We start from the raw sequence: 13,057 nt of genomic DNA, 5'->3' as shown, positions 1-13,057 counted from the left end.
ATTCAACATATCAAATGGACCCAATATCCAAATTTTTTTTTTTTAAACTTGACCCGATATCACAAATTTAAACACAAGTTTTAATTCAATATATCCAACAATCCGAAGAATTCAATTTTTCAAGAAGTCAATTTATCTTCAATTTTGGACCCTTTAGACCTGATGGAGCAGTTAATTTGAAAATTGGGTCCAAAAAATCAATGCCTAAATTCACTTTAGATTCAGAATCTTAAGGGACCCCACATATTAAATATTTGTTGGAAATCAAACAATTTGGATCCTTTGGACTTTAATATGGACCAATTTAAAGTGGGGTCCAAATTCTAGATGTGCAGTTAGATCCAGCATTTTTCATAATCCCAAGAATCAAAGACTTTGATTTATCATTTAAACACCATTTCAATAGCCATACCATTTTATTATTGTTAATGCAACTGGAAATTGTATTTTACTTGTACACAAACTGTTTATGACATCCAGGAAATACAAGATTTTCTAATCAACAACATTATGTACATCATGACCAATGCAGCTTTTTACTTATTACTTTAATTTCTAAAAGACTTGCTGTGGTCAATTTGTTTTTTTTCTACTGTTCTGCTTTTGCTGTTAAAACCATTTGAGATTTGCAACAAACACAAACATTTCATAATAATAAATGATTGCTTTATTAAAAAGGCAACTAAAAATTTAATTTCTACAAAGGATATATACCATAAGAAATACTCATTTAATATCACTTCCAAATCTTCAATAGAAAACATAAACCTAACACATTTTATACCCTTAAAGCAACAATAAATATATTTCTCATTTTTGACTGAAGCATAAAAAATGACACTTATAAGTATTTATTGAGTTTTTACCCATCGAATATGTATCTGGAAAATGTTGTCCTATGCTAGTACTACCCTGATCATATTTCACAAATACTTATAAAAACTCTTTTCACCCTTAGTGATAAAAGGGTTGCGTTTTTTCTTCTCTTGTCATATTTATTGACCAATTTATCATTTTGTATAGTATATTGAGTTGCTCTTGTTGCACACAATGTGTGCCTCAGTGTATTAGTAATAATAAGAAACGGTTATAAACTTTATTGACATGAAAAAAACAAAAAAAATATGTCAAGTCTTTTTGATTTCATAGTGAAAAAATAAATATCAAAGTTAAAATAATTAACCTTGAAATTAACATAACATAACATTTTGCTTCATACAAGAAAACTAGATAGTTATACATATTTTAAAGAAAACAGATAACAGATATATAATATAAAATTCATCACAATCACTGAAAACAGATATATATTTGGATGAGACGTTGCTGATACATGTATAAACCTTTGATATAAATTTCATAAATGTGGAAACAAATTGTACCCATAATAGTCCTTACAATACCAGACAATGTTTTCTTTTCCATTCACAAAATCCTAAAGCCTATCTTGGTACTTGCAGGATTAATTTAGATATGGTTAAATATTTTCAGAAAATAAAGTGTAAGTTGGTTTCTAAATGAGGTTGGAAGTTCAGATTAAACAAATGTTCCTTTTAAGAATACCAGATTGCTACTCAAGATACAAAACATGTGACATTCACAATGAAACATCGGACATTTATTGTTTCTCACATATCAAAGTTTACAACAACAAAAAAACATCACAACAAATAGTTGATGCCATAATTGATGTTTAAAAACAAAAGTCAACCGGTTACAATTGGTTAAAAACTTAAAAATTCACAATAAAACAGGTAAGAGAAAAATGAGCATGAGGAACTTTAAAAAACTTTAAAAAAAAAAAAAAAAAAAAAAAAAAAAAAAAAAAAAAAAATTGTAAGGGTTTCACGGAATCTGGTGTCTTGCCTACTTTTGCTGTATATTGCAGACTCAACAAAAGTGAGGACAAAAATCAATAAAAATATTCCTCTTGATACTATCTTTTGATTGTAAGAAGCTTCTGTCCAAGTTTGGTAAAAATCCAGGGAAGTTTTTTAATCTAATAATTGTTTTAAAAACTTTAACTGCAGACTGTATGTAATGTTAACTGGAAGAAAATCTAAGTCCATTTATAAGTAAAATACGAAAAAAAATGATTTTTTTTACAACATTTACTTCTGGATACTATCTTATGATCATAAACAAGCTTCTGTCCAAGTATGGTACAAACCCAGGACAGTTTAAGAAAGTTATTAAAATTTTAAAAACCTTAACCACAGAGTGAATGTAATGTTTCCCCGCAGAAAAACTAAGTAAAATACAGAAAAAATGGAATTTTATTTTTACAAAATGAACTTCTGGATGCTATCTTATAATCATAAACAAGCTTCTTTCCAAGCTTGGTAGAAATCCAGTTTAGTTTAAGAAAGTTATTAAAATTTCAAAAACTTTAACCACAGAATAAATATTTGTGGACGCCGATGCTTAGTCTCGCTTTTTCGACTAAAGTCGAAGGCTCGACAAAAAGATGTTAAACAAAAAACTTATTTGAGAAATAGAATTTACAATGTACTAATTAAATATACAGCAGTGCAATGAGCATATGATATGCCTCTCATTTATAACATTCCATATGTCATATCAGAAATTAAAAAAAAAAGTTAAAAGGAGCTCACTTCAATAGAAATAAGGCAGTCATCAAAGTTCCATGAAAACTGCTCAAAGCACTCATGAGTTATTGTCCAAAAACTGGAAAATCCCCCTTTTAAAAAAAAAATCAAAATCCCCATAGCTAGGAAAAGAAAATCTAAAATTTCTATTATAAAACAAAAGGTAGCTCATTTCAATACAAATAAATGATTCATTAAAGTTTCATGAAAACAGCTTAAAGCATTAGCCAAAGGCGTGGCAAGAAGAAAATGGATGCAGGGTAAATTCAGTATACAACTTCAATAAAATAATTACTATCACATGCCAGAAAAAAAGCTTCTTTTCATAATTTAGGTTCCCATTTTAACAGTAAACTAAGGAAAAGAACTTTTCCATCCTCAGACTCAATAGCCTGGTATAATATTAACCCCATAACAATGATGATAGTGTTTAGGATCAAACCATAAAATACATCTGTTCCTGTGAATTCCTGGAATTCTAATGATAAATCTTTTGGCTGGAGTATTGGAACAATGATCTAGATTTGATTGAGCTGGTTTATTAAACTGTTCAATTGCATCTTCCAATGAAGTCAGATACTGAAAAAAAATTACAACATCTATTAAATTATTTTGTGTCATTGATTTAACAGTGTCATTTAAAATATATTCAATACATCTCTGAATTCTGGGGAAAAAAAAGTATCCAGAATTAGAAGTCTTAATATTTGACCTATTAAACCTATATACATGATTTACATGATATACAACAATTGTTTCTGTGAATCAACATATTTGCTTATATTGTCTGTGCATTCTCTACATTTTCTTATAGTCTGTTCATTCTCTATATTTTCTTCAGTTGTCATTCTGATATTTGATAGCTTATTTCAAATCAATCAAACTACTGACCCTCCTTATATTTTTTGTTAAATCATTGGACAAATAACATAAATTTCAATAATTCTGATATTGTTCATAAATGTATTCTAAAAGTGCTGAGGGTGTTAAAATATTTTGATGTTATTTGTCACATGTTTGCTTATTATAGTTGACAATCTGTTGAAAGTTTTAATTAGACTAAATGTTCAAAGCACAAAGCCATGTACACTATTTCAACAAGTTAAAAGATCTGATGGCAAACAATTTCAGGTGACTAGTTTTTTGGACTGGTTATATATGTTAATCAATGGGGATATATCAATTAAGGCAAACGAATGTGTAAAGGGATTGACTTGAAATTAACATGAAAACAAGATCTTCAAAAACTTTACTGACTTCTTTTAATGTGCTTCTTCAACAATTCACAATTTTTCACTTCCACCAGATCTTGCAAGTCCACTTGTCAGGTACTTTCATGGTTTGCACCTTACTTCTAGCTCACTTTTCATCATAGAAATTATCTCACTGTAATTAAAAAGTGTGTAATAAATATATAATTTAAAGAATATCCTAAATCTACGAAACTGTACACAAGCTAAATTATTTTTGCAGAATTTTTACTTTTGAAACTTTTGTGAGTTAAAAGAAATTAATTAAGGCACATTTGTTTGTTAGAGGTGAAGCAGGGGAGAAAAAGCCAGTCTTACTAGGTAATTTGATATTGCTCAACCCAAGGCATTTAATTGAAATGAAAATTGTCAGGTATAACTAAAATTGGGGTCTTTTCTAACAGATATAAATAGTATTTTTGTTGAAAATCACAAGAATAAATTGCTGCTAAGTCGGCTGAAAAATTAGTTGGTTTACATAAATAATGTTAAGTTGTTACCATCAATAAACACTTTCAGAAAACAATTAAATATTACGATTTTCTTTAAAAATTTGAGATATGCAGTTATTTATCTATATATAAACACAAACAAATAAGATAAATAAGTTTCATTTTAGTTTTGTTTGATCGGTGGTTTCTTCCATTAATCATACAACCCCCAACAGCTCCCAATAGTAGTCACATGGTAGTGGAAAACTAAGACTTATATCTAATCACATGTTGTTAAATGGACAATAAAATGAAATCCTTGTGGATCAATATCATATTTCCTAGTGAGGCTTGTCTTTTCTTCACTATTTCATCTGTGACAGACAAAATATAGGCATATACCACATGATGTGTCTTTTAAAACTTCTTCCCTGTACTGTGTGGTGATCATATCTGAAATCATCCTGCACTCCTGTGAAACTGAAAATTCTTTAAGCTGTCAAGTGAAACTGAAAATTCTTTAAGCCTAGAATAAAGTTGGAATACAGGTGTATTAGTTGCAGAATAACATTTTATATACTCTATATATAATTGATACTAGGATTTGTTCAATGAACATTCATAACTATGTTTAATAAATATGACATTTTTTTTCAGCATATATACTTGACAGCATAATTAACATACAATTGTGTTCAATTTCACAAAACACTAGTTCATTGTAGTTTAAGGTTTCATCAAATAAATGTCTCTGAATATTGTACAAGTGGTATTTTTGTTGTTGTTGAATTCACTATAAAACTAAATTAAAAGCCATGCCAATTCATTAAGGGCATACGATACAGTTTTGATCCTGTATTTACAAGTTCATGAAAATTTGCATATAGACTATTTTTTACCTGATTTAATTGAATATGTAATAAAAATATACCTTCATGTGCTACTTTTTGAGTAAAATGAGGTCGAAATGTTGTATATTGGCTCAAAATTCCGATTTGTGGCCGTTATTTCTTTATCGAAAGAAAGATACAACTTTTTTGTTATAAAAGATAAACACAAATAGATTTTTGTTAAATATTAATAAATCGTTAATTTCTGTATTTTATAAGTATCCTAAAAAATATGCAATTTTTTATTCAGAATAACTCATATTTATCAAATGTTTATAAAATTGAGGAAAAAACGTCATTTTTTGCTGCATGTTTATCAAAATTAAAAAAAATCCTCTATTTACAGTTTTATAAAATTTGGGTCACATAATCTCCCTGCAAAATGAAACAAATTGCTGTTTTGAAAAATAGGGGTCCATGAACTCATTTTCAAATTAAATCAGTTTGAATGATAAAAATCAGTCGAAAAATGCATCTTTCCCCGATATGTCAAAGTTTGACGTCGCAAAAATAACATTCTAATGCAATTAGTTTGTAACGATAATTTTCATTGGACGTTGATAAATATTTTGAGGAGTTAGATCCCACGTTCTACCAGTCCGTAACTAAGAAAGCCACCATTTTGAATTCTGGGATATGTAATTTTTCAAAAAATAAACAAGATATTTACATTTTGAGCCTCAAAATCTTCTTTCAGTCTATATTAAAACCATTCTGAAGCGTACGAAAAGTAAAAATATGTTTAGTATTCATGTTTGACACCCAGAGTAAACACATGACGTCACATTGTTTAGATGCTAAAGACAATGCAACAGTTTCGCGGACTTTTTCATTTATGCCATTTTTAAGCCAAAATATTTATCAAATGACAATTATTTTAATATGTGGCATTAGAATGGAGATAACTGTATTGTATTTTAAGCTTGGCCTTCGTAAAACTTGATTTTACTGTCGCAAATATCCGTTTACCTATCTCCGCACCTAGTCGCTAGGTAAACTCAATTTGCGACAGTAAAATCTACTATTACGAAGGCCAAACTTAAAATACAATACAGACATCTCCTAATTTTACGTTGGCAACGTCATTACCTCCCCTGTAACTGTATCGTATGCCCTTAAATACTTTTTGTGCCATCCTATATTTTTAGGCTTCATATTTTATTATTCACTAGCTACATTAATATTGTAATTAGTTTTGGTTTGTCTGAAAATTCAAATTCAAACTGGTTTTCCAAAAACTAAACTATCTTCATATATATAAATATCATATATATATAACACAAATATCACAAAAGTGGAATGCATGAACCTAAATTAAGGACTTTTGCTATATTGTTTTTTTTGTTGACATTTCATAGGTAATGTAGGTAATGTAAATGTACATGAATATAACTGTGTTAAAAAACTATAAACTTTCTATCCATTTCATAAAAGTTCTAACTAGAAACTTGAAATTGTAAGTCTACAATGTAGGTGATCAAGTGATCACAGGTACCCCTGGTTGCAAAAACACTCTTACTGTAGTTGCCACAAACCAAAATCACAATTGAGGGTGACATGTATTTCAAGTTTCCTCACTTGTGTTAAATTATAATGAAATTGAAATAGATTTTTTCAAATGGTGCATAATATCAACTAGAAACACAAAATAAATCCAAATTTCAGGTAAATAAGGGTAATAACTCAAAATTAAACTTGATCTGTCATTAATGAACCAACTTGCACTGTGTTCTTTAACATTGTTTAAGTTAAAAACAGTTGGCAAGAGATTTTTAAAAAACTTCCAACATTGTCCAAGGTGGATAATTATATAAGGGGCATTATTATTTAGTCATAACTCTTGATAACAATAAACATCAAAGTTATCATAATCAAACTTGACCAGTATAATATTATACAAGACAATATGTTCAAATTTTAATAAGATTTGGTGATCATTAATTATTATCATCAGGAAAAACATGCCAAAACCCACCTCTAGTAGTAAACAAGGGACAAAACTCTTGAACAGTATATGTTAAAACCATTAATATCAAAATCAACCTGTACATGTAGGTTATCATGGTTATTAAGGTCCTAGAATGATGTGTTTAAATTTCATCAAATTTGGTCAAGTGATAATTTAATAAACATCATAAAACTAAAATTTTGAATGGTGGACAAACAATATACCATGATATACTGACAATCATGTGCATCAATAAATGCCCCATCTTTTCAAGATACGAGGTATGATAATAATTGCGAGTCAGGAACATTTCAATACTTGCTATCATTTTTAGTAGTAAGATATTTTCTGAAAGGTGCAATAAAAGTCTTTTACAATATATACTTTTTTCAAACCTTTCTGATTTGATCATGCCGTGTTCATAATTTGCATGTGATAAACAGTTCCAAGAATCCAGAGGTTTTCTGATGTTAGCCTTAAGCTTAATGTCTGTGCCTTGCCCAACAAATTTCTCCATGCATTTTCAACATGTTCAACAGTTCCTTAATTTTTCATCAATTAATACATGTAGTAATTGTATATTCTGTCAATATAAATGAGAAGGTTGACCTGAAATGTATGATTAAAGTTTTTGATTAAAGATTTCTATATATATACAAATTATAATTTCTAGATAACTCCTATAAGATGTAGTGGAACTCATGTATGTACACAATGTTTTCATAAAACTTGAATGAGTAAATTTTTACAAAACAATATCTTCCTTTGAGGTAAAGCTTGAAACAAGTAATTTTAGGTATGCTTTTTTTTTTATTAGGGATGTCTATTAGGCCTAAGGGATGATCAATTTAAACATACTTGGTGTTCATGGGAGGCCATTTTAAAATGGGGGGTATCCACCCCACCAATATATATATAAAAAAAAATATAATTTCATTTTTATTTTCACCATGTTCACTCATGCATGTACATCTTTTATCGTACTTGACACTCTATCATAAAGCAGATTTTAAAGTGGCTTTACTGATTTTCATGTTAGTTTAAGATAAACAGCCTTTTTGTATCTGGGTTTTGTGGAAATAAACTCTCAATAATTTAACTAGAATTTAAAGATCAAATTTTGGAAATCACATCAGATGTAGGATATAAACAACATCAAATCTAAATACATGATTGTTTGTATTGTAAAAAATCTTTGTTTTATCATATTCATATTGGACATACAAACAACCCTGGTTAAATATTTAAATGTTTTTTTATACATGCATGTATATCTATTCTTTCATTTACTTTGTTTTGTACATAAATCAAGTAACTTAGTTTTTTCCCCTAGAATTGTTTTATATTTGTTATTTCAGGGCCTTTTTGAGTTGTTTTTTTTTACTATGCATGGGTTTTGTTCATTGTTGAAGACAATACATATGTACAGTGTGTCTATGTTGTAATGTTACACTGTTGTTTCAGATAAGAGTGAAGGTTGGTACCTATCAAAACATTCTGACGTTCAATCCAGCTGCATTTATTTGCACCTGTCCTATTAGTCAGGAACATGATGTTTAGTGGTTGCCATTTGTTGATGAGGTTTATAAGTCGTTCTCGTTTTTATATAGATTAGACTGTTGGTTTTTCTAATTGAATGGTTTCCCACTTGTCATTTTTGGGGCCCTTTATAGCTTGCTGTTTGGTAAAAGCCAAGGCTCCATGTTGAAGACTGTACTTTGACCTATAATGATTTACAAATAGTGACTTGGATGGAGAATTGTTTCATTGGCATTCATACATGTCATAGAAAATCTTCTCATATATCTCATGACCCATAGTTATGAACTTATATCATTCACTGAAGTTTTTCATCAGTCAAATGTATGAATGGTGACAGAACTATTTATTCTTCAATGTACATGATTACTGTAACTTATATATTTACTCATATCACTCATTTAAAGGGACACTAGCTACACAAGATATATGAAACACCTAATACATTATTTTTCTTGACTTAATCAGTAATGAAATACAAATAGTGAAATGATAATTCCTTGTTAGTACCCAATATTATAGGTTCAATTTTGTCAAAATAAGCAACAACAAAAAATTAATTATGAATTATTCACTTGCAAGTGAAAAATTCCATCTCATTGTATTCATATTCATATGAACTTTAATTTAACCCCTTAGCTTGAGATGGATAACACATGAATTGTATGTGTAGTTATTTAAAGGAAGAAAATGTCAACATTAAAAGTGAAACTAAGGAAAATCATTTGATTGACTGATTCGATCCACAAATAAAAATTCTAATACAGGTAAAACCGATGATAAACATACATTTTTTATCTATAATATGCAATTAAATAGACCTAGAATAATTCAACAGCACCTGTTTACCTAATCTATTTATTATTATGTATATATATTTATGTTTACATCGCTTATATGGTCATCGGATGGCTATAGAAGTCAAATAGATAAATAATTAGAAGGTGTCTAGACTTAAATACACGTACACGAAATAAAGCTACATATTTTCATGCCTGTGCCTTGTTTATTGTTTTCTTTAGCCTTATAATAGTTTGGATAAATGTTTTACATTGTTATAAATCAAATATGAGAATTTGATTAGAATCGGTGAACATGAATTTGATACATGTAGCTAGTGCCCCTTTATTGTTTTACAAGTCCCTGTCATTTAACATGTAAGTGATGTGTTATATAATAACATGAAACCAGATTTTTTAAATGGTTGTCAAACTGTATATTACAGATCAGATCACAAGTTTTCTCTTTCACATTGCATGAATGTACAAGTTTTTCTCAAAGCTGAAGGCAACATGTACAGTATATGGTTTAACATCCCCTTCATTTGAAGTCGCATGGATAGTTGTCTCCTTATTTAAATATGGAAGGAAAGAAATTAAGCATTAAGAATCATGATATTCATTGCAGGATGTAAAAAAAGGGAGAAGATACAAATATAGCAATCAAAAACAGACAAAACAATTTTAAAGACTTTGCTTATTGTTGAAGGTCGTACAGTGTTAGTGACCTATAGTTGTTAATTTCTGTATCACTTAATGTGGAGAGTTGTCTCATTGGTATGCCATATATTCTCTTTAAATGTATATATTCAAAATATGTTTTCAAAATTACAGCAAAACACATGAAAAATGTGTTCCAATTGGAATAAATGGGATAGAATATTTATTCCTACAGGTATAGATATTATGACATTGTTAAAAACAAAGTTTCCAGTGGAACTTCTGTTTGGCTAAACATATATATGTTCAGAGGCGATTTGGGGGGGAGGGGGACCCTTTTTGGGAAAAAATTTGGTTACTTATAAAGGGAATCACTGAAGCGTGACTGGAGCTGGCCCCCTCTTAGGCAGTCAGTGGGCCCCACTTATGAAAGTTTCTAGATCCGCTAGTGATGTTTACACCGGGACCAAATATATACACTAATTTTTAGGATATATGTATCTTGTTGTATTGAACCTCTTTACATGTTCAATTTTTACCTGAGCTCCTATTTTTTCATGGAAAAAAACAAAAAAACTACAAATTTATATTATTTCAGGGGGAATAACTCCAAAACAGGTTTACAGGATTTTCTTCAAATTTCAGTAAAAAATAATACATCTTGTCATACTGCTCCATTTTCCAACTTATTTTTAAACTAGCTTATCATGGTCAGTAAAAAACTGAAAAAAAAACGTTATTTTAGGGGTCAAAACTTTAAAATAGATTTTATAACTGATTTTCTATACATTTTTTTTCTTCTTCTCCACTAGCTAGTAGCTATATATGAAACCCCGTATTACTCCTGTACTTGTATTTCTTGTAAAAGTTTCATACCTATAAATGTGGAATTTATCTTCAGAATAGGATAGATTAAAAAAAAATTGTAGAACCTACAATGCGTTCCAATGATAATGGCGGCGCCTCTTCATCAACATCGTGGTAAGTTCCGAATGGAAATGAGTATTTTCCGATTATTTTTTTTACAAGTGTGGACACATATCGGTGTAGATAGTAAAGTAGAGAGTACTTAGGGCAGAGATGAGCATGACGTAACTATGGTTAGATGCCCAATGATAAAGGGAGAAGCAGTACTAAATGTATTTATAAAGAGAGCACCTGTTCTACGTATAAAAATATGGTTCCTCTATAAAGGGGGGTTAAAGATAAGTTATATTAGATTAAGTAATCATGTTAGATTTGTGTAAGTATGTTTGAGTTTCATCATCACTGAGTTTATATATTAGTCATGTTGTATCCTCTTTAAATGTTGTTTGAGCTATTTCTTTGTCTTTTACATATGGTTCAACTTGAAGGTCTTCTATGTGAAGGTGTGTGCAACGATGAGTCAGCTCGCCTCAGTTTCAGACTGAGACTACTGCACGTTATAATATCATGAGTCTCGCTTTCAGATAATTAGCAAAAAGCAAGAAACATATACAAAAAAATAAAAACTATGTGTTCCGGGGTTCCACATAAGTATATTATTCAACAACCTGACTGTTTCGGCAAGTAACTATAATCTGAAAGAGATGTAACAACTTAATTGTCGCTGAAATTTTCTACTTGCTTAGAGAGAAACTTCCGATATACTGTCATTACTGACATACAATGATATGAAATTAGTGTTCTGCTTTTGTGACGAGAATGTCCAAAGAGAAAAGCTGTCCCGCGGGCGCCGCGTCATCCTTTAATAGATCAGCTCGAGATTATTATTTAGTTTAGAAACACTAAATGCTCCTTCGATGAAAATGCTGGGAATAAAACTATTTTCCAAGGTCTCTAAGTTTATCTCTGGTATATTTTCATCCACATAAATCCTTTCCTATGATAAAGTAGTCCTAAACTTTGAAAAAGCTTTTAAAGACCGAACAGCCTATTCAGTTCTACTAGTGTCTGAGTAGTGATTTCCCCCTAATAATTTTGTGTGAAGGTATTTCATGATTTCAGGAACAAAATACTATGAAAAAATAGGGGTCACCGATTTAGTTTTGTCACTATAGCCACCTTGAATTTTGATTGGAAAATAAACTTTGTTATTAATATTTTAAGCATTTATACCGTACTTATAGGATAATTATGATGGTTATAAGTACTTCTATTATATCATTATATTAGGGAACAGTGCTTATCTTTTTTACTTTGAATAAATTATTGTGAACTAATCTAAGTAATTTTATTACACATTTTCCATAATTTGGTGATTTCAAAGGGATGCTTCTTTATATAAAAAATAATCATTTTCGATATTGTCTTATGCTTTTCAACTACAATTGCCGTTATTCGAATGCGGTCTCGGCTGTATATCTCATTCTGGAAGTTCCATCAAACATATACCATCTTTATAATTTATAATTTATAAGGTCAACAATAATAAATCAAATAAAGTGTTAGTCTCATGGTATATGGTGGTTAGGCAGCAGTTTTAATTTCCGGATTTAGGATAAAAAAAAATTATTGGCTTCAACATAGTTGTACCGTTTTACCCTATGAGAATAGTATAACTCCATACCATCTGCAAAATGTGTATCATTGCTGTGTTATTTTACTTGAATAAGATAACCTCATACCATATACTAGCATGGTTATACTACTGTGTTACTCTATTTCAATAGAATAACCCCCTAACATGTGTTAACATAGTATACCATACCCTCTATTGAACAACGTAACCTCACTAACATAAGATCTATTTAATAGGATAACCTCAGTTGCATCGGGTGTTTTCATATTACAATGCCAGAAGCAGTGAATGATATCCACTTCATAGAACCAATGATTTTACCTAAAGGAAAACAATACCATATCTATATGTCTTATGCCTCATCTGATACAGATTTCGCACTGCGGTTAGACAACCTGCTACTGGAAAAAGGTTTTAAATGTTGTATGTATGACAAAGATTTCACTTG

At 29.7% G+C, this 13,057-nt stretch overlaps 1 long non-coding RNA gene across 5 annotated transcripts; it reads right to left on the bottom strand.

The window, feature by feature from the left end:
• Window positions 1-247: 247 nt before the first annotated feature.
• On the bottom strand, window positions 248-11,093 carry LOC134692979 (uncharacterized). 5 transcript variants are annotated; one of them, XR_010102306.1, is made up of 5 exons: window positions 10,983-11,088; window positions 7,513-7,737; window positions 4,693-4,816; window positions 3,867-3,995; window positions 248-3,188 (listed from the first exon to the last, which is right to left on the bottom strand). It is a non-coding gene; the product is annotated as an uncharacterized LOC134692979 (long non-coding RNA). The 5 variants fall into 5 exon arrangements; XR_010102305.1 differs by having other exon boundaries at window positions 249-3,188; window positions 7,524-7,737; XR_010102307.1 differs by lacking the exon at window positions 4,693-4,816 and having other exon boundaries at window positions 249-3,188.
• Between the last annotated feature and the right edge of the window lie 1,964 nt (window positions 11,094-13,057).

The sequence above is a fragment of the Mytilus trossulus genome, chromosome 12, assembly GCF_036588685.1.
Source record: "Mytilus trossulus isolate FHL-02 chromosome 12, PNRI_Mtr1.1.1.hap1, whole genome shotgun sequence".
Lineage (NCBI taxonomy): Eukaryota > Metazoa > Mollusca > Bivalvia > Mytilida > Mytilidae > Mytilus > Mytilus trossulus.
This window is presented reverse-complemented; position numbering and strand designations above follow the sequence as displayed.